This window comes from Parasteatoda tepidariorum, chromosome 9 (assembly GCF_982258835.1).
Source record: "Parasteatoda tepidariorum strain Cologne lab strain chromosome 9, Ptep-v5.0, whole genome shotgun sequence".
Classification (NCBI taxonomy): Eukaryota; Metazoa; Arthropoda; class Arachnida; order Araneae; family Theridiidae; genus Parasteatoda; species Parasteatoda tepidariorum.
Window position 1 is genome coordinate 7504885 of NC_141763.1, and position 21319 is coordinate 7526203.

A 21319-nucleotide genomic window follows, 5' to 3' on the forward strand; every position below is an offset into this window, starting at 1 on the left:
ATGTAGTATACGAGCACAGATGAGTAATGCCATATGAGTGGTGTAAAATTTCCTCAAAAGCCTTTTGAGGAAATTTTGAAAAGATTCATTTTAAAGCTTTCAAACTCTCTTATGAGTGCTTGTGATGCTACGACAATAGAAAATGGTGTAGTGACTTCCAACACCATGAAAATGAGTTATCTGCAGAATCCGTAATTAAATATTTTTTTTGTCTGCAAGGGAAGATAAATAAATACCTTGCTGCATTAATTCTGCTACAAAGTATGACGTTATTATTTGTTAATTAAGTTTCAAACGAGATAGTGCTTTAAAACTTCTTTATAATTAATCTTTTGTTATTTATTTTTTGTAAGTTGCATACCTAAATCACATAAGATGTTTATTAATACTGAAATTGAATTATTTCACCGGTTAATTTTATAATAACATATTTTTTAAAAAAATATTAGAATTTAGTCGTAGTATCTGTAGTCAAAAAGTTCTAACTCTAGTTATAAAGTAGTGTAGTAGTTCTAAACTCTTTATATGCTTAAGACACACATAATTGTTTACGATTTATGAAACATTTAATAATATTTTTAAAGCTAAAACAAAATTGATAATCAGATTGATAATTGATAATTGATAATAAATTAATAATCTAAATATTACAAAACACGATTCAATACAAAATGAAGAAAATTGTAATCGCGTTACCTATTAGCAAAATGGTTGCTGTCTAATTTTTTTTGGAAAATAAACTTTATTGCGTTTTCATCTTGGACATCTTTAACTGTTAATCCTGGCTTCAGGGACGGTTTTTATGCTTGCGTTTGCGAACGGATTCCTTTCGTATTTCGTTTGTGTGTAACGCTTAAGGTATTCCAGTCTACGTTCTTTGGCTTTTTCAGCCTCGGTAAGACCTTGACATCGTTTTTTTCTTGCTTCCAATCAGTTAAGACTTCTTTATTTGAGAGATTCACCTGAATTAGTATTGAAAACTATCCAGTTTGAAGTGTAGGTCGGAATTTCTGATTCTTAATTAAAGCAATAAAAATAAAAAAACATTGTTCAAATGATGAAATTCTCTTTTATTTACGACTCAAGAAGTATTTATGGAATCTCTCTAGTCCAATATCTCAAAAATAAACTCACCAACTTAATACATAACAAAATTAAAAGTGACTAAAGAATTCTAAAAAAAAAAAATATCAAACAGCAGCGGTCGCCATAGCAACGCATGCACACTGTTTGCTATTACTCTTGATTATTGTAGTTGAAAAGTGAGGACGCCATGAAAGCCAAAACAAGACCCCTTTTGCCAATGGGTAAAAATAAACAGCGCCCCCCGAACAAGTATCATGGATGCGTGCCTGGTACGTTTTCTGGGAAAATATTGATCGTTTTTGTAAAACTTCTCTTCATAATGTATTCAAATAAAATAAATAAAATACAATTTTTATTTCTTCAAAGAAGGGTTCCAAAATATAAAACTTCTGTAATAAAGATTTGATATTCCTAAATGATCTTTAATAAAGATAAAAAAATAGTTCATAATTAATAACAGTTATGTTTCTCATTATGAATAACTTTTCCCCTAAACAGAAGTTGCTGATTTTTGCAGCTTTTTAACAATATTTTTGACTGTTAAATGTTGTCATAACGTAATTAATAACTAATCAGCATTTTCTGCATTCTATAAAACTGAAACTGAATGAGGAATTACTGTAAACTTGCGAAAATTAGAACTTCGTTTATTGCATTAATTATTTATGATAGCACATTTATGCTTGAAACTGAATTTTGTTTCCATAATGTACTTTACAAACAGACAAATAGGATCCGAAATGAGCAACCATTCTATATATGTTTTACTTTTTTAGGTCTTTTTTTCCCGAAATCCTTTAAATTGTTTTTTTTTAGCGCAACTAGGTATATTTTTAATATGGGATTTAATTTTCGAATTGTATTTGACGCACATTATTTTCAGAAAAATTAAAGTTTTAATTTTATACTTCAGATTACTATTGTAGATTATTATACTTACTTAAATATTTTGCATTCTTAATTCGTAAAGTTCAAATTCTCAATTGCTTGAATTTGTTTCCCTGGACGTATAAAACGTTTCTTAAAAAAATGGAGTGTTTTTTTTAAAATTTTACTTCTAATCGTAATCATGAACAATAGAAATTTTAGGATTTAAATTTACATAATAATTCTAAAATAGTTTTCTTAAGACCAATGTCAAAAACCTTGTTATTAATATTATCTTAAGATAGAAAAGATGATAGCCTTCTCTTTCTCTAAAAGACACTCTTTTTTGTTCCATATACTTTTGTAAGTTTTCAGCAACCACAGCTTATACATACTGATCTTACAATATTGAACGAATATCCATTTACGTCGATAGGCTTTGGAGGTATCTAAATTTTAAAATGATATTTTACTAAATTTTTTTTCTCTTCGTAGGGTATTTTTCCCTTTTATTTCCCCACATAAATTCATTCCATAAAAATTAATTATGACAAATGTGTAAACTTAATGCATGTATCGTATAAGTTTAAGTAAATCATTTTCTTCTCAAAAATACTCTTACTATTTTATTATTCATTCAGTTCGAATTGGAATCATAAATCTTGAGGAAATATTTCATCATAAAACTCACTATCTTAACTTCATTAATAGTTGAAATAAAGTTTATTATTTTCTATTGCAAAATTTCATTTACAGGGGTCTGTCCAGGCATTTTGTGAAAGGTCCTGTTTTTGTAAAATTGGGAAAAGTACTCATAATTTGTGAATATAAAATAAGCGTTAAGTCACATTCTTTCTACCACGGTGCTGCTATTTTGCATTTGTGCAAATAGGGTCCTGTTATTGCAAAAATTGCTAAAAACCTTTTCAAAAAGTTTTTAAATTGTAAATAGATACAAGATTATGCTCAACAATTGCTGCTAGAAAATTAGAGATGCAAGATAGAATTATTTGGTATTTAGCCTATACTGATGAACGCAGAATATTCATTTCGGGCGAATAATGGAAACAAAATCACTCACATTTTTAATAATTTCAATTGACATATTTTAAATAACGCAACCCCTGTGACAGAACGTTTTTGGGCTTTCTGTGACAAACTTCTCTAGCACTAATATCTTTCTGCGAGATACTTTTAATAATAACTAATATACATGTTATGAATTAAATTTAAAGTAACAGAAATGTTTTATATGCAAAGAAAAGCCTATTTGGTTATAATAAAATTAATTTTTTTTTGTTTTGTTTTTTAAATGATTATGTAATATTTTTAATTTTAATATCATGGGCGATATTCTCACATTTTGTGAGAGGAAAACACACTAATTATTTCCTTTTTCGCCTTTCGTAAATCATTATCACATTAAAAAATAATTAAGAATCGTAAAATCAGTGAAAGAAAAGAAAACCAATTTTTTATAAATTTTTCACAAAAGGGAATAAATAAAAAAAATCAATTGCAGAGGAAAAAAAATATTTCAAACATTTCTGCAGAAACGAAATTTTTCGCTTCAATATTCTTTACTGTTCATTCTTCTCAAATAAGAATCGAAAAATTAAGAACATTACTTTCCCCTCTGATGCTCGAAAAAAGCATCTTTTAAGCATAATTTTAGAGGAAGAAAATTTCACAAATTTTTGCAGAAAAGAAAATCAAAATTTTTTACTTTTTAAAGGAAACTCTTTCTGCAAGAACTCTTGAACGTTTTGCGACAATGTCGCCGTGTCGCCGCGATTCTGCCAAGGGGAACGCAACTTAGTTATGTATCACTTTTAATATGTTAAGCATTAAGAAAACTTAAACAATTCTTGAATTTATAATATTTTTAAAATTGCCAGAAATAAATTTTTATTTGCATAATATTCTATTAATTAACTTTATGAATAAATATAAATTGATCAATTATTTATTTACGAAAACAAATTATCATTTAATATCAATAATAATATGAACAAGATTTTTGTAAAAGTAGAAATATTTTCTTAAATACTTCATTTGGAATTTAAACTTAGGGAAACAAGGAAAACTTAGTTCGTTTCGAATCGTCTTTCTTTTTTTTTTCTCCCGGAAAGGGTTTATTCGGTTAGAAAAACAATAATGAAGATAAACAAATTTGTGAAGGGTCCGATTCAATGATAAATTCTTTTGTGGAAAGATATTTTGTGTTAACGGACCAAAATTTCTCCTGAACAAACCCCTGATACAGTATAATAAGCTCCATTTCTAAGAATTGAGATGCAAGAGAACAATAACCTTTCACTCTTTTATTTTAGACCAATACTTAGTTTTTAAAACCGTTTGATTTTGTTGCATTGACTACTGAATAAAAATTGTGATTTACTCAGGAACTGCTTCCAGATTTCGTACTATACATTCAACGCACCAACTTATTCATGTGCTAGCACCATAACTTTTAAAATCTTTAACACAGCTCAGGCACAAATAGATACTCCACTTAATGGTTTTTTTTCAAACCTCTTCCCCTGATTATCCCCGAATTAACTCGGGTATATTGCAAATATTTATTATATCCCTAATTACCTCGGGCATAGCAGAATTCGTCAATACGTTTTGTTATATCACGTTTTTATTCGGCCAGAAGCAAAAACAATAATCTGTTATGATAGGAAGCTTGCCAATTTTCGTTCAGGGAGCTTTGCTATTTGTGAGACTGTAGACGTGTTTTGTACAATTGTACTACATACGATGGTTGGTGAATTTACATAGAAAAAAAGAGTAAAAAAAATGGCGTTCGAGAACGAAAGTGAAAGTAATGCAGATGATATTTCAGATTATGAAGATGTGAACATATACAAAGACTAATATTTAACTTTTTTCATTTACCCGAGATAATTTGAGATAGAAAACTGATGTTAAATTAAATATTTTTTACACGCAAAAAAATTTAAATTTGAACTTAGAACGTGTGTATTATGTTTTGTTTAAGTTCCTTGTATTTATTAATGAAATTAAAAAAAAACATTTTGATTTTTTGTATTTTTTCCCCAAAAAATTGGTAAAGGAAGCGGTTAATAACTAATCCGCACTTGACTAAGCGGACCGGAAAACTAAAAACCCTCTATTGGTTAGCCCGATGATACTTGACAACTACACTGTAGTAAATTTCTTAACCATCGCTTCTGTTAATTCTGTAGATTTTTTATTGAAAGTGAGAAGTAAATGGACTTTTTAAGTTTGCTAGAAAATAGTATGTGTAATGTTTTCTTTCTTTCTATTTGTTATTGTTTATACCTAGTAGTTTTTACTAGAACAAGTATTCATGATTTTTAATTTAGCAGGAAAAAAATACCGAATAATGAAAGTTACAATTTTGACCAAGACTTAATTAGAAAAAAAAAACATTAACCACCTTATCTAACTATCTCAAATTTTACTTCCACATCGAGATAAAAGTGTAATAAAAAATGCACGAGTCTTGGTTTTCATTTTAACCGGAGAACCCGCCTGAAAAACGATCCATTTGAACTTTAAATACTTTATGATAATATTTTCTTTTCATTAATATTATATTTATATTACGCTGATATTACATTTATATTTACGTTAATTCATTTAACTCATAATCAATCATTCGGAAAAACGGAAATGAAATACTTTAAAAAGTTATTTCGAAAAATATCCTGTCGAATATTTTTTTTACTGTGACTGCTAAGTCTAAAAGTCAGTTAGAGAATCTAGAAAATTATTTTTTTTTGTGAAATAGTTATATAGTAATTTAGTTATTTTAACATTTTTTTACAATGTTGAAAATTTATGGATTTAAATGTTTTTTTATTGGCAATTTCTACTGGTATATCCTTTATTGCGAGAAAAGGTCTTCCTATAAAATGTAGCAATAACTTTCCCAAAAAGCTTATTGTTAAATGAAAGACGTAGTTTTATTATCATGAAAGTTTTTAGTTTGGCAAACGCATTGTTGTGAAGGCTCGTATATTTTATATTGTCGTTGAACAAGTTCTCGATTGCATGTTATTTTATAGTCCCATTTAAGATATTTGTTACATAAATTTTCCATATTTATGCTTGTTTGCATTGATTTAAATTAAAGCAATTTTATTAACTTAGTTACTGAGATTAAAGCCTTCAGTATTTTAAAACCTATTGTACTTTTTTTTAAATTTTAGCGTTATAAAAGTACACAGGTTTTATGTGATTGTTCAAACTTTAGATGTTGCTATTGTTATTACACTAGAAAGGCAAACACTTCATAAAAATTGTAATTTTTTTCAAACGTTCATCAAATCCACAGTTTCTTCAAGTAAGCATTAGTACCACAATAATTAGTCCAACTGGTGTCCCCCCCCCAAAAAAAAAAGAAATTAATTTTTTATAAGCTAGCACGGGCTCCTCAACCACGAAATTCACTAGTTTGATTCTGTTTTGCTTTATTTACTTCTCCCTTTATTTTTGCGCCAAACATAGTTTACTGCACCCTTCGTTAACTTGTGTTCGCACTGTTATGCAAACTTACCACAGTATAACCGATATTAGATACGTTTCATTAAACCATAATATCCATAAATCTCGAGATTTTAATTTTTTTTTTAAATTAGGTTAAAACCCATATTGACCTAGTTTGACATATACGTCACAAGAATTACGAGAATTCTTATCTGAAAGAGGACTAATTTCACATTAAGCAAATGTTTTTTGTTCTTTTCAAAAATCAAATAGTAGCTAACAGAAGGAAATATTTTTTTAGTTAAAATAATCACTTTTTTCACAGGAGCTTTTATAGCGTCACGGCATGTAAAAATTCAGGCGTTAATGGGTTTTAATCTTTGTTAGATGTATATCGATATTCCTAGCTAATGCTTAATGAATACTAATTTTTTTTTTTATCAAGATATGAGAATTTTCTGGAAAACAAAGCAGAAAATTTAGAGTAACCACTAAACAATTTCTTTATTCAGAAAACATTCTGATGTAGGAAATATGAATATTTTTGATTAATTTTTTTGACATATTGGTTTCTTTTTGGAGTGCTAAAACTAATTGCTTGATTTTTGTTTTTAAGTATAGGTTACTGATAAAAGTAAGATTTTTGTTCACATTTTAAAAACTTGAGATGTAAACGCATAGTTATTAATTTTCTAAGTCGACTTTTAAAATTTTAAAAATATATATATGCATGCACGAAACTCCGCCATTACAGTTTTTGTTAATATTTACAAATGAAAAAAAAAGTTTTGCGGTGTGTATTATATATTATAAAGAGTAGAAGCATGTTTGCAATCTAAAATGACTAGTTTTTTTAATGTAAAAAGAAACTTATTGAATAAAATTAACAGTTTTCAAAATTGTATTTTGAAAAATTAGCTCTTATAAATTAGATTATATGATTATAAAATTAGTTTATATGATTATAAAATTAGATTATATGATTATAAATTTAGATTATTTGACTATAAAATGGTTCTCTAGTTCATTACTGTGAATATGAAAGCCATGATCTTACAACATAATTGCATTGTGTACCTTTGTTATTTTGCCCCTTTCTCAAAATTATCCTAATATTAATACTTTTTCCTTATCTAGAAAACTATTTATCAACATTTAACTGTTTAGTTAGCATATAATACAATAAGTAACTCGATACAACTGCGAAATATAGCTATAAACTAAAGACACAAACTACATAGTTATTTAACATTAATTTTGTGTTTAATAGATACCTTCAATAGTTAATATTGATTTTAAAAGCTATAAAAAAATGCATAGCTAATAAGATTAAGATTCCGATTACATTATATTGTGTTTGTGAGAAAAGTTTGGTTTCTGACTGGTCATAGCCAATTGCAGATGGTTTACCCGTTTAGACTTAACTCTCTGAGTTATATCATGAAGTTTTCAGTGATTTTGAATTGTATTATGAAAGTACCAATTAATTTAAACCATCAGTACATGATTAGTCGTCTCAGAACAATAAGAAACAATGATTACGTAAAGGGAAAACAAACCGGGAGATGATTCTAAGAAATCGCGTTTAAAATTAAAACCCAATCTTTAATTTTCAATTTTTTTAATTAAAACATTTTTTGAAGAAACTGTAACTTAATTTATTTTAATAAATTATTTCGAGGAAGTTTTTAGATATTTTCTTTTTTTTTAAAAAAAAGAGTAAGAAATAGAATAATGAGTTCATGTTCTGTGAAACCTAATTTGATGACCTATTAATTATTAAAAATTTAATGTTTTAAGAAGCAATTTAAGCTAGTATCTTAGATGAGCAGTTATGTTTCAAAATGACGTTACGTAATTTATGCATAAAATTTTACATTTTTCATAGCTATTCCTGCTCATCGCACACTAAGGTTTTTACAGGGCATGAATTTCCTTATCTAAAAATCAAATTAAACTTGTTAAGAAAATCTTTTAAAAAATTCAATTTTTTTTCTTCACATATTAGTTTCGATATCTTATTTCGTGAACTATAGAATTTAGATGTTTAAACTATTTTATAAAGCTTACTAAAAATGAAGTAAGAGTATTTTAAATTTTATGAATAATTGTAGTAAAAAGTGATTGACATGATAAGTTTAAAATGTCATTTCCAGAAGATTTTTTAATTGAGTAATATGACTTTTTAAAAAGAAAGAATTAGCGCTGTTTTTTATTAAATAATTATTTTTAATGCTCAGAACAACAATTATTTTTAATCATTTTTATTTGACATGGAAAACAGTAAGTAAGCACTATCGCACAAAATATAAAATTTTGGATTTACTGTACAAGGTTTAACGAAAGAAGGAAAAACATTTTTTGCAACAAGGAAATTTCTTTAGCTTCGAATGCACATCAACAAGCTGTTTGATATCTACCGTAGATAACCTGTTCTCAGTTGCATATAAAATCTTGTATGATCAAGCTTTTGTCGAATAACATTTTCTATTTTAAGATATTTGCTTGGTGTGTTTTAAACTTAAAAATCATATTGTTAGTAGTTATATAAACAAGTAATAAACATTTTAAAATGGCAAAACCTTTGTATTGAACTTGTTAACAACCTTTTCAACCAAATAAATCTTTTTATAAATAGAGCATCTAAGATAATATTAGCTCTTTTTTTTTTGCTGCGCACAATACCAATAGTGCTAAACAGCTAAATGATAGATAACGATAGCTAATTTAAGCCTCCTTTCTTACCACAAAACGTTCTATGATTAATAAGGTACCGAACGCTAGTCATTCATGTGTTAAAGAAATTTTTCGATTAATCGTGATAAGGATTGTCATATCTAACCATATTCATGAGTTCGTGTTTTTATGCATCGCCTTACGATATCTTTACAGTTATGTATTTTTCTTCCGAATTATTTTTATTTTAAATTATCCTTTTTTTAAGGAACAGATTGAATTTTAACGGTTCCGGTTGCTTTTTAAAATTGCGATCATGTCTTAGCATATTTTTTTAAAAGAAAAACGAAGCATCAATTTGTAATAAGTTAAGTTTTCGTTATTCATAATTCTTTGTTGGCTTCCTTTTTTGGGAACGTGTGTATCGATCGAGGTATAGGAAAACTTCAACAAAATGGGATTATTTTTGCAAGACTTTGGAAGTTTTGAAAGTTTTGTGAACCTGCTTTTTACATTAAAAAGTAAAACTCTTTTTAAGAATCGTTTCCTAATTTTAGTTCTGTTGCTTTTATGAATCTTCGCCCCGAGTAATTCTTTCTTTCCGAGTTCTTCTAGTTTTATCTGTATCTGCGTAACGTTCTCTTAATATAATAATTTCACTGTTGATAAATCTGTTAAATTTTTTTTTAAAATTTTGAAATGTTTAAACTATTAATGCAATTTGCTTAAAAGTGTTAATTTGTTTCAAAAATAATTCGGTAAAATTATTGGCGCATTCACTTACATTGGTAAAGTAACCCGAAGTAGTTTCATTATTTATGATAGTGCAAACTGAATTCAAAAATTGCTTTGTCATTTCATCTTTTAAACCAATGTTTCGCTCGACAAATGCCAGAAAAGAATATATACTTGTTACAGGATTCGTTTATGTTATAATTTATGTAAAAATTTAGAATATTTGGCTTCTCGTTAGGAAAACTAGTGTTCCTACTCAATAATCGTACTAATTATTTAAAAGTTAGATTTTGGTTGAAATACATAAGAAAACATTAAATGAAATATAAGCACGCATGTGAAGATTTATTAAGCAAAAAAATCTGAATATTGATCCAAAAATAAAGAATTTTTAAAAAATTTCTAAGAGCAATTTTTAAAAAAAATACTAACTAATTATTTGGAAAATTGCCCATTTCTGATGCTTTTTTTAAAAAAACAAAATAAGTTAGTTTAAATGTTACCTTTCTTTTACTTTTTCTTTAAAGACACTTTTTGAATCAAAAATAAATGTTTATCATTTCTTTTAAGTAGTTTTATAAGATTACACATTATTTTAATAAATCAGTACATGACTAGTCGACCAAAACTTGAAGAAACCGAAGGAAAAAAAATGTTGAAAATTTGATTTCGAATCTAAATCTTGAGACGAAACTAAGAAATCCCGGTAACCATTCTATTTATTAGATTTTTCAATAAATAATTTCATAAAAAACTTATAATTTTCTTAAAAAACGTAAATCATCTAAATCTCGAAAAAAAAAATATATGCTACAACTATTAACTACTAGAAAAGTAATAACGATTCCACGTTCTCTGCAACCTAATTTGTTGATGCAATTTATAATTATAAAGGCACTGTTTTAAGAAGAAAAAAAATTAGTTTGTATCTAAGATTGTTGTTGACAAAATGACTTTTCTTAATTTGATGCAGAAAATTCAGCAAGCTTCTTAGCCATTCATGTATGTCACACACAATTTAACGTTTTCAAGTTGCCCTTGCTTGTTTTATAAATGCTGGAAATTCATCTTAGTGTTTCTGATTTGTAGGAAAGACAAAAAAAAGAGTTTTGAAGATTTTGCTTTACTTGTAAGATTGCTTAATGTACCTGAGAAAAAAATTCGTTGGTGGTTTCAAACTTTAATTTTGTTTGATATATGGGATTTAATGATTATTAAGGAAAATTTAATGTTTTTAGAAATTTTGTTGTTGCTGGTATATAACAGATATGTATATCAAATATTATTAAAAAATTCTTTAAGGCTTTATTAATTGAATTCAAAAATTATTTAATAACTAGGCATTAAAAACTGAGAAAAATGTATTTTGCAGGACTTGAATTTTGTAATGTGAAGATTCTTACAATGCACTCTTTTTACAAATATTAGATTAGATTCCTTATATCCCGTAAGGTTAAGAATTTAGCTGCTTCAAATATTTTTAAGACCTTACTGAAGACTGAAGCATTTTGAATATTATTAATGCTTCTGGGAAAAAATGATTAATTTCCAATTGAAGAATGTTGAAAAAATATTAATTATTCTAAAAAGAAAATTAGCACAATATTCGATTTTTTTTAAAATTCAAAGCTATATCCCCAACCTTCATAATCCTTATGAGCAGTTAATATTGGTCTTGTTTGAGACTATGAAAAAAAAAAACTACTCAACATCGTAGACGTCATTAAATGGTTTTGAAAATACTGTCAGGTCGCGCATGCATGTCGAGTGTCAAATTAAGAAAATGAAACTTTTGAAAACCTTTTCAGAAAGAAAACTTGAATAAAGCGCCGTCATAAAAAATTTCTTTTGACGTTTTACTGTGTAAGGTTTAACAAAAAGCGAAAGCATTTTCTGCCACAAGGAGAGTTTCTAATTGAGGTAGGCTGCTCTTTTCTCAGTTACATAAATAATCATCTATAATTTCATTCTTTGTCGGGAAGCATTTTATTTATAAGATTATGCATGATAAGTAAAAGTTTTCTTTCATTGGATATGTGTTTTATACTTAGTAGCATATTAATTATAAGAGCAAGTTCTGGAATGGTAATTAGGCAATTTAAAATGGCAAATCTTTAGTGAGTTTGATAGCTTTGTTTCGTAGTTTAAAAATATTTTATTCCTCTAAAACATATCAGATAATAAATATTACCCCTTTTTTTTAAAGCACACAATACTCATAGTACCAAATGGTTGCCTCAATATTTAAATGAACGAAAAAACCTTTCCTACCATATAATGATCCATGATTCGAAATGTGTTGAACAAGTTTTCTGATTACTCGTGATAAGGTCTGGTATATTTAACGATATTCTTTTTATGCATGAATTCATTGCCGCCTTTTTCTTAAGAAAGATACTATCTTAAAATATTTTTAAAAGCAAAACGAAGCATCAATTTGTAGTGAGTTAAGTTTTCGATATTATAATTTTTTGTTGGCTTCCTCTTTGTGAACGTATGTGTATCGATCGAGGTATAGGAAAATTTTTACAAAATATAATTATTTTTACAAGACTTTGAAAGTCTTGTAAACCTGCTTTTTACATTAAAAAGCAAACTCTTTTAAGAATCATCATTCCGTTGCTTTATATGAATCTTCGCCCCGAGTAATTCCTTTTAGATAAAAAATTATTAGAAAAAAATTATTTTTTGCAAGGGTTAGATTAGGCTTCTACTGTATCTTCATAACGTCCTCTTAATACAATGATACTTTTCGATCATAGCAATATCTTCAAAGCATGTCAGCCTTGCCGACATGTATGTCAAATCTCTCTGTCAAAATGAAACTTGTTGAAAATTTGTATTATCACTCATAATCTGATGCAAAGATTTATGTAAAAGTGTTACCTAAATAGCTTTTTTTTTAATTTTTTTTTGTTTCTAATTTTAAACATATTGCATTTTTTTAAAAATCATGAAGATGTGTTTATAGATTGATGAAAAATAAACTATTAATAATAATATTTTGGTAGTTTTAAGCCTTTCTAACTTCAATGTTTCTCTCAAATAAGTTTTAAAAAGACGTTACTTTGTGTTTCAAACTGTATTTGATTATACTGGTTAATAATTTTCTAATCTCTGAAATTTTTTTCTCTAAGATATTATTTTTAAAAGCTAATTTTTTATGTCTGTATATTTGAATATGGCTACTTAAGGAAACATTTATGGAACATTTTTAGAAAAATGGAACTTTTCTATGAATTTTACAATCACTGAATTGGGTCAATAAGAAAAAGCTGCTTTTACTGTTTTTTTTTAAATTTTCTTCAAACTACTATGTGATTATAAACACGAATGCACCAAAATTAAACTGTTGGTTATAATTGAACTTCCAAGAATTGTGGGAACTCTGTTCGTAAACTCACTGAACGATGTGAATTCGAAATTGAGTAGCTTCTTGAACAGTGAATTCAAAAATAATCAGAATCAACTGGAAATAATGAATCTCAGAGAACATAACAAGAGTAAAAATAAAAACATAACAAGAAAATCCAAACTTTTGTGAAAATAAACATGTAAAAAGTAACTTAAACATGTTTTAGAGGGAAAATTTAAAAGCTTCAAGGATAACATTCACAATTTTAAATATCAGTTGGGGATTTTTAATTTGAAAAAGAAAAATTAAGAACTGTAAGCATGGTAAATGGATTGAAATTATTTGCCTACTTATAAGTGTAAAAGGATACTTTAAGCGATATCAATTTTCAACACGCAGACTTATTTAAAAAAAAAAAAAAGGAAAAAAAAAAAAACGAAATTGAGAGCAAAAAAATGCAAAGCTCTATGGTAAAGATGATATGCGTGTTTAGTGAATGGAGTATTTCTTCAATTAAAGTTGATGCATGCATCAAATGAAATTCAATGCAATTCTGCATATATTTCCTCTTACCAACTATCATATGGACAGTTGCTGAACTATTCGGCAAAGAATAGCAGTACCAAGATGTGATTCCTCATCTGATATATATTTAACACTGAATCAACTTGGTGTGAAAACTGCGAAGTATACGACAAAAAGTGGACAGATAAATTGTTAGTTCCTAATTGAGTTCAACGAAGTGAAGCAATTTATGATCTGAAGGTTAAAAAGCTGGTATGGTAAAAGGATACTTTAAGCGATATCAATTTTCAACACGCAGACTTATTTAAAAAAAAAAAAAAGAAAAAAAAAAAAAAAGGAAAAAAAAAAAAAAAAAAACGAAATTGAGAGCAAAAAAATGCAAAGCTCTATGATAAAGATGATATGCGTGTTTAGTGAATGGAGTATTTCTTCAATTAAAGTTGATGCATGCATCTTGTGAAATTTGCATGCAATTCTGCAAATATTTCCTCATAGCAACTATCTTATGGACAGTTACTTAACGATTCTGCAAAGAATAGCAGTACCAAAATGTGATACCTCATCTGATATATATTTAACACTGAATCAAGTTGGTGTGAAAACTGCGAAGTATACGACAAAAAGTGGACAGATAAATTGTTAGTTCCTAATTGAGTTCAACGAAGTGAAGCAATTTATGATCTGAAGGTTAAAAAGCTGGTATGGTAAAAGGATACTTTAAGCGATATCAATCTTCAACACGCAGACTTATTTAAAAAAAAAAAAAAAGAAAAAAAAAAAAAAAAGGAAAAAAAAAAAAAAAAAAACGAAATTGAGAGCAAAAAAATGCAAAGCTCTATGATAAAGATGATATGCGTGTTTAGTGAATGGAGTATTTCTTCAATTAAAGTTGATGCATGCATCTTGTGAAATTTGCATGCAATTCTGCAAATATTTCCTCATAGCAACTATCTTATGGACAGTTACTTAACGATTCTGCAAAGAATAGCAGTACCAAAATGTGATACCTCATCTGATATATATTTAACACTGAATCAAGTTGGTGTGAAAACTGCGAAGTATACGACAAAAAGTGGACAGATAAATTGTTAGTTCCTAATTGAATTCAACGAAGTAAAGCAATTGATGATCTGAAGGTTAAAAAGCTGGTATGGTAAAAGGATACTTTAAGCGATATCAATTTTCAACACGCAGACTTATTTAAAAAAAAAAAAGAAAAAAAAAGGAAAAAAAAAAAAAAAACGAAATTGAGAGCAAAAAAATGCAAAGCTCTATGATAAAGATGATATGCGTGTTTAGTGAATTGAGTATTTCTGCAATTAAAGTTGATGCATGCATTTTGTGAAATTCCATGCAATTCTGCATATATTTCCTCTTACCAACTATCATATGGACAGTTGCTGAACTATTCGGCAAAGAATAGCAGTACCAAGATGTGATTCCTCATCTGATATATATTTAACACTGAATCAACTTGGTGTGAAAACTGCGAAGTATACGACAAAAAGTGGACAGATAAATTGTTAGTTCCTAATTGAATTCAACGAAGTGAAGCAATTGATGATCTGAAGGTTAAAAAGCTGGTATGGTAAAAGGATACTTTAAGCGATATCAATTTTCAACACGCAGACTTATTAAAAAAAAAAAAAAAAATGCAAAGCTCTATGATAAATATGATATGCGTGTATAGTGAATGGAGTATATCTTCAATTAAAGTTGATGCATGCATCTTGTGAAATTTGCATGCAATTCTGCAAATATTTCCTCATAGCAACTATCTTATGGACAGTTACTTAACAATTCTGCAAAGAATAGCAGTACCAAGATGTGATTCCTCATCTGATATATATTTAACACTGAATCAAGTTGGTGTGAAAACTGCGAAGTATACGACAAAAAGTGGACAGATAAATTGTTAGTTCCTAATTGAATTCAACGAAGTAAAGCAATTGATGATCTGAAGGTTAAAAAGCTGGTATGGTAAAAGGATACTTTAAGCGATATCAATTTTCAACACGCAGACTTATTTAAAAAAAAAAAAAAAAAAAAGGAAAAAAAAAATAACGAAATTGAGAGCAAAAAAATGCAAAGCTCTATGATAAAGATGATATGCGTGTTTAGTGAATGGAGTATTTCTGCAATTAAAGTTGATGCATGCATCTTGTGAAATTCCATGCAATTCTGCATATATTTCCTCTTACCAACTATCATATGGACAGTTGCTGAACTATTCGGCAAAGAATAGCAGTACCAAGATGTGATTTCTCATCTGATATATATTTAACACTGAATCAACTTGGTGTGAAAACTGCGAAGTATACGACAAAAAGTGGACAAATGAGAATAAAGGTGATATGCGTGTTTAGTGAATGGAGTATTTCTTCAATTAAATGTGATGCATGCATCTTGTGAAATTCCATGCAATTCTGCATATATTTCCTCTTACCAACTATCATATGTACAGTTGCTGAACTATTCGGCAAAGAATAGCAGTACCAAGATGTGATTTCTCATCTGATATATATTTAACACTGAATCAACTTGGTGTGAAAACTGCGAAGTATACGACAAAAAGTGGACAAATGAGAATAAAGGTGATATGCGTGTTTAGTGAATGGAGTATTTCTTCAATTAAATGTGATGCATGTATCTTGTGAAATTCCATGCAATTATGCATATATTTCCTGTTACCAACTATCATATGGACAGTTGCTGAACTATTCGGCAAAGAATAGCAGTACCAAGATGTGATTTCTCATCTGATATATATTTAACACTGAATCAACTTGGTGTGAAAACTGCGAAGTATACGACAAAAAGTGGACAAATGAGAATAAAGGTGATATGCGTGTTTAGTGAATGGAGTATTTCTTCAATTAAATGTGATGCATGTATCTTGTGAAATTCCATGCAATTATGCATATATTTCCTGTTACCAACTATCATATGGACAGTTGCTGAACTATTCGGCAAAGAATAGCAGTACCAAGATTTGACTCTTCTTTTGACAAAATTCAACACTGAATCAACTTGGTGTGAAAACTGCGAAGTATACGACAAAAAGTGGACAAATGAGAATAAAGGTGATATGCGTGTTTAGTGAATGGAGTATTTCTTCAATTAAATGTGATGCATGTATCTTGTGAAATTCCATGCAATTATGCATATATTTCCTGTTACCAACTATCATATGGACAGTTGCTGAACTATTCGGCAAAGAATAGCAGTACCAAGATTTGACTCTTCCTTTGACAAAATTCAACACTGAATCAACTTGGTGTGAAATTTGCGAAATACACGAAAAAAGTGGACTACTGAGAATAAAGCTCAATTGCCTGTTTACTGACTAGAGTATTTCTTCATTTATGCATCTTGTGAAAAGCCACGCAATTCTACTTACATCACACCATACCAACACGTATAAGGACAGTCGCTTAAAAATTCTGCGAAGAAAAGCAGTACCAATTATTCATCCTTCCTTTGTAAGAATAATAAAGACTAAACAGATACTTCATTGGACTATTACATCATTCCTCTATGATACAAGCATCTTGAAGATATAAAGCGACTGGAAAAGAAAAATCAGTATAAATAATTCATTCTTTCTTTGCTTAATAATATTGATTGAAACTGATACTTCATGAAAATGCTGCAAAGGAATCGAAATAAAGTGAACTATTTATTATACATGAACATCTCGTGGCTGTTATTATAATTTGCAAGGCGCCGTTTTGATTCGTAATCAAACAATTTAGCATAGCATTGCAGCATTCTACTATAATGTGCACAAAATGTGGGACAAACTTCTCGATTGTCTGATATAAGCAGCTTTGACCCGACTCCCATAGAACTTCAATTTTACTTCTAAATTTAAACTAAATCACAGTGTAGAACGTCGATTAACTGAAGCAAGGAAATAAATAAAATGGGGGTGATTAAAAAGTTGACTAACTAACTGAAGAAATATGTTTTAGTTTATTTCTTAGGCTCCTTTTTGTTTTAAAAGCTTGTAATTTTTGCTTATTTTTCTGTGTGGAGTGTTTGTAAAATTTGCAGGTTTTTTTTTATGGTGGCTTGTTCTAAAAGTGTTTGCTCATTGTTGTTAGATTACATGCGTACTTTTCCTGTATCGTACTTATTTTGATATAAAATATATTTTACCCAGTTATTGGGAAATTAACATTATTCTTTTGGCTGCAAAATAGCATTATTTTTTTTAAATGATTCAAATTGTTATATAAATATTTTTTAAAGAATGTAATGTTCAATCTTCACTTAGCGTAAAATCTGAAAATATTTTCTTTATAATATATCTTAAATATATCATAGTTTTAATTACTTTATATGAAAGAAAATCCATTTCCCCCATCGAAACCAAAAAAAAAAAAAAAAAAAGATGGGGTATGTAGATTTTTATTCTAAATTATTTTTACTTTTTTTTTCTTTCCTTAAATGTGATTTTTTTAAAATTATTTTCGGACTAAATGGACTTTCTTTAATATTTTGAAAGTTTTAATACTTAATGCATTTATTAACCAATTGCTCCAAAAATTCAATTATTATATATGTAACCAATATAACCGACCAATTAAGCCTCCATGAAAAACTTTGCAATTCCATTTTGGTTTTGATGTTTATTAGATTGTAATCTAATGTACCTATTTGTATTATATGTAAATAACCTAACAGTTTGCTTAAAAAAAAAATAGAAAAGAAAAAAAAATAAAAATATGAAAAAAAAATATTTAAAAAAAAAAACTATACAAGAAAAAAATTTAAAGAACAAAAGAAAAAAATAGAAAAAAAAAATATAAATATGAAAAAAAGAAATATATAAAGGAAAAAATATATAAAAGAAAAAAAAAACTATGCAAGAAAAAAATTTAAAGAACAAAAGAAAAAAATATAAAAAAGAAAAGTAAAAAAAAATGTGAAAAATTAAAAAAAAAAAGCAAACTATGGTAATAGTATTTTGTATAATATTTTTATATATACCTTTCAATTTGCATGCAAAAATGTTTTATTGTTTTCAACTAAAAAGGATAACAAATTAATATTATGTATGCATTTTTGTTTTTAGTGTTCTGTTTATTGAAAAATTGTTTTAATCATTTTATTTATCTATAAAAATTTGCCTTTTTTCTCGAATTACAATAATTTCATACATTACTTCAAGAGTTCAAGAGTTCAACAACTCATTTCTATTTCTTGATAGCTTTAAATTTTATTTAATTATAGACTATTTGTTAAATATAATATTTTTTTTAAGCTCTAACTGAATCTTTTTGCTTAATTGAAGAAAAAAATTAAATCTTTGCATCAGTGTTTCATACTTTTTCTGTAATACTTTATTACGAATTGATAAATATTGTGATATATATTTTGTTTTAATTTCGGAAAAGTCGAAAACCTTCAGTAATTGGCTATATTTTTACGAATAAAATTTTAAACGAAGTGTTAAGTTCGTAAGAACGAATTTAAGTGACTCAAACCAAAATTTCTTTTGCAATTTTTAGAATATCTTTAAACTAATAGATTCGAATCAATTAATAGAATCCTCAAAAACATTGAATCAAATGGATGATTCGCGAAATGTTTCTATTAAGATCATCGACTCAAAATTTTACTATAATCGTCAGTATCATAAGATGATATTGAAAGGACGTTTTTACTAAGTTGATCCTCTTATTTTCTTGTTTTTAATATTTACTATGAAATCAATGAAATTCTTTGAAAAACAGGGCGGAGCAATACCTCTCGTATCACCTATGGTTCAAATTACTGGAAGCCTGTCAAACAATTATATGTGCTGATATTATTAACTGGAATTTTCAAATCCATTCAAGTGTAAATTCTATTAAAATAATTTCCTAACTTCAATAGAATTTCAATTTAATTAACCAAGGGTGTTTTCTTTTCAGAGGGGGGGGGTGCATAATTCTCGCTTAAATGAATAAACGTTAATGAATGCCAGCCTTTATCATGAAATTCTCTTATACGAATATCAGATCTTTTCAAAGTAAAGAAATAATTATTTTTTCCAGTTCAATTAACTATCTTTAATTATTTCCATTGAAATATTTCAACTAAAGCAACAATTTTAGAATTTTTGTTTCGATTTTTATGTGTGCAAAGTTTTCATAATAAATATTTTAGAAAAGCACGAAATTAGTAAAATTATCTAAACTACATTTTAAATTTTTCTGCCTGTAAAATTAAAATGTAAAAATAAACTGTTAAAAACGAAAACAATACTAAGAATAAACGACACATTAGTTGCTTTTTTGTTTAAGCGCCATTTGGAAATAAAAGTCTCTAAAGTTTTGAATCTTTTTTTATAAAAATTTTTGTATTTACTTGTAGTGAGCTTTAATCAAATTATAAGTCTACAACTTAATGCTTCATTAAAAGCCGCACCTTTAAGTCAGCTAATGAATATTTAAAATTTCTGTCTTCGCAAAGAAATATGTTTTTCACCTATGCAAAGCAATTTTGTGAAGGGAATGGCAGAAAATGTTTCGTCACTTTCTGTTTATCTGTCGCAACTGTTGTTAAAAGAAAAATCTACAATCCAATGAGGTGAACCGGGTTCGTATCCCAGCGATGACATGGCTGGTAGATACGAACCCGCATCCGGCTGGGACCGACCACAGGGTAATACTGTAAATCTTGCACCACGATGGTTCAGGGGATAGAGCGTTCGCCTTCCAATGAGGTGAGCCGGGTTCGTATCCCAGCGATGACATGGCTGGTAGATACGAACCTGCATCCGGCTCGGACTGACCACAGGGAAATACTGTAAATCTTGCGCCGCGATGGCTCAGGGGAAAGAGCGTTCGCCTTTCATTGAGGTGAGCCGGGTTCGTATCCCAGCGATGACATGGCTGGCAGATACGAATCCGCATCCGGCTTGGACCGACTGCAGAAAATTACTGTAAATCTTGCGCTGCGATGGCTCAGGGGATAGAGCGTTCGCCTCCCAATGAGGTGAGCCGGGTTCGTATTCCAGCGATGACATGGCTGGTAGATACGAATCCGCATCCGGCTTGGACCGACCACAGAGAATTACTGCAAATCTTGCGCCGCGATGGCTCAGGGGATAGAGCGTTCGCCTCCCAATGAGGTGAGCCGGGTTCGTATTCCAGCGATGACATGGCTGGTAGATACGAATCCGCATCCGGCTTGGACCGACCGCAGAAAATTACTGTAAATCTTGCGCCGCGATGGCTCAGGGGATAGAGCGTTCGCCTCCCAATGAGGTGAGCCGGGTTCGTATTCCAGCGATGACATGGCTGGTAGATACGAATCCGCATCCGGCTTGGACCGACCACAGGGAATTACTGCAAATCTTGCGCCGCGATGGCTCAGGGGATAGAGCGTTCGCCTCCCAATGAGGTGAGCCTGGTTCGTATTCCAGCGATGACATGGCTGGTAGATACGAATCCGCATCCGGCTTGGATCTACCACAGGAAATTACTGAAAATCTTGCGCCGCGATGGCTCAGGGGATAGAGCGTTCGCCTCCCAATGAGGTGAGCCGGGTTCGTATTCCAGCGATGACATGGCTGGTAGATACGAATCCGCATCCGGCTTG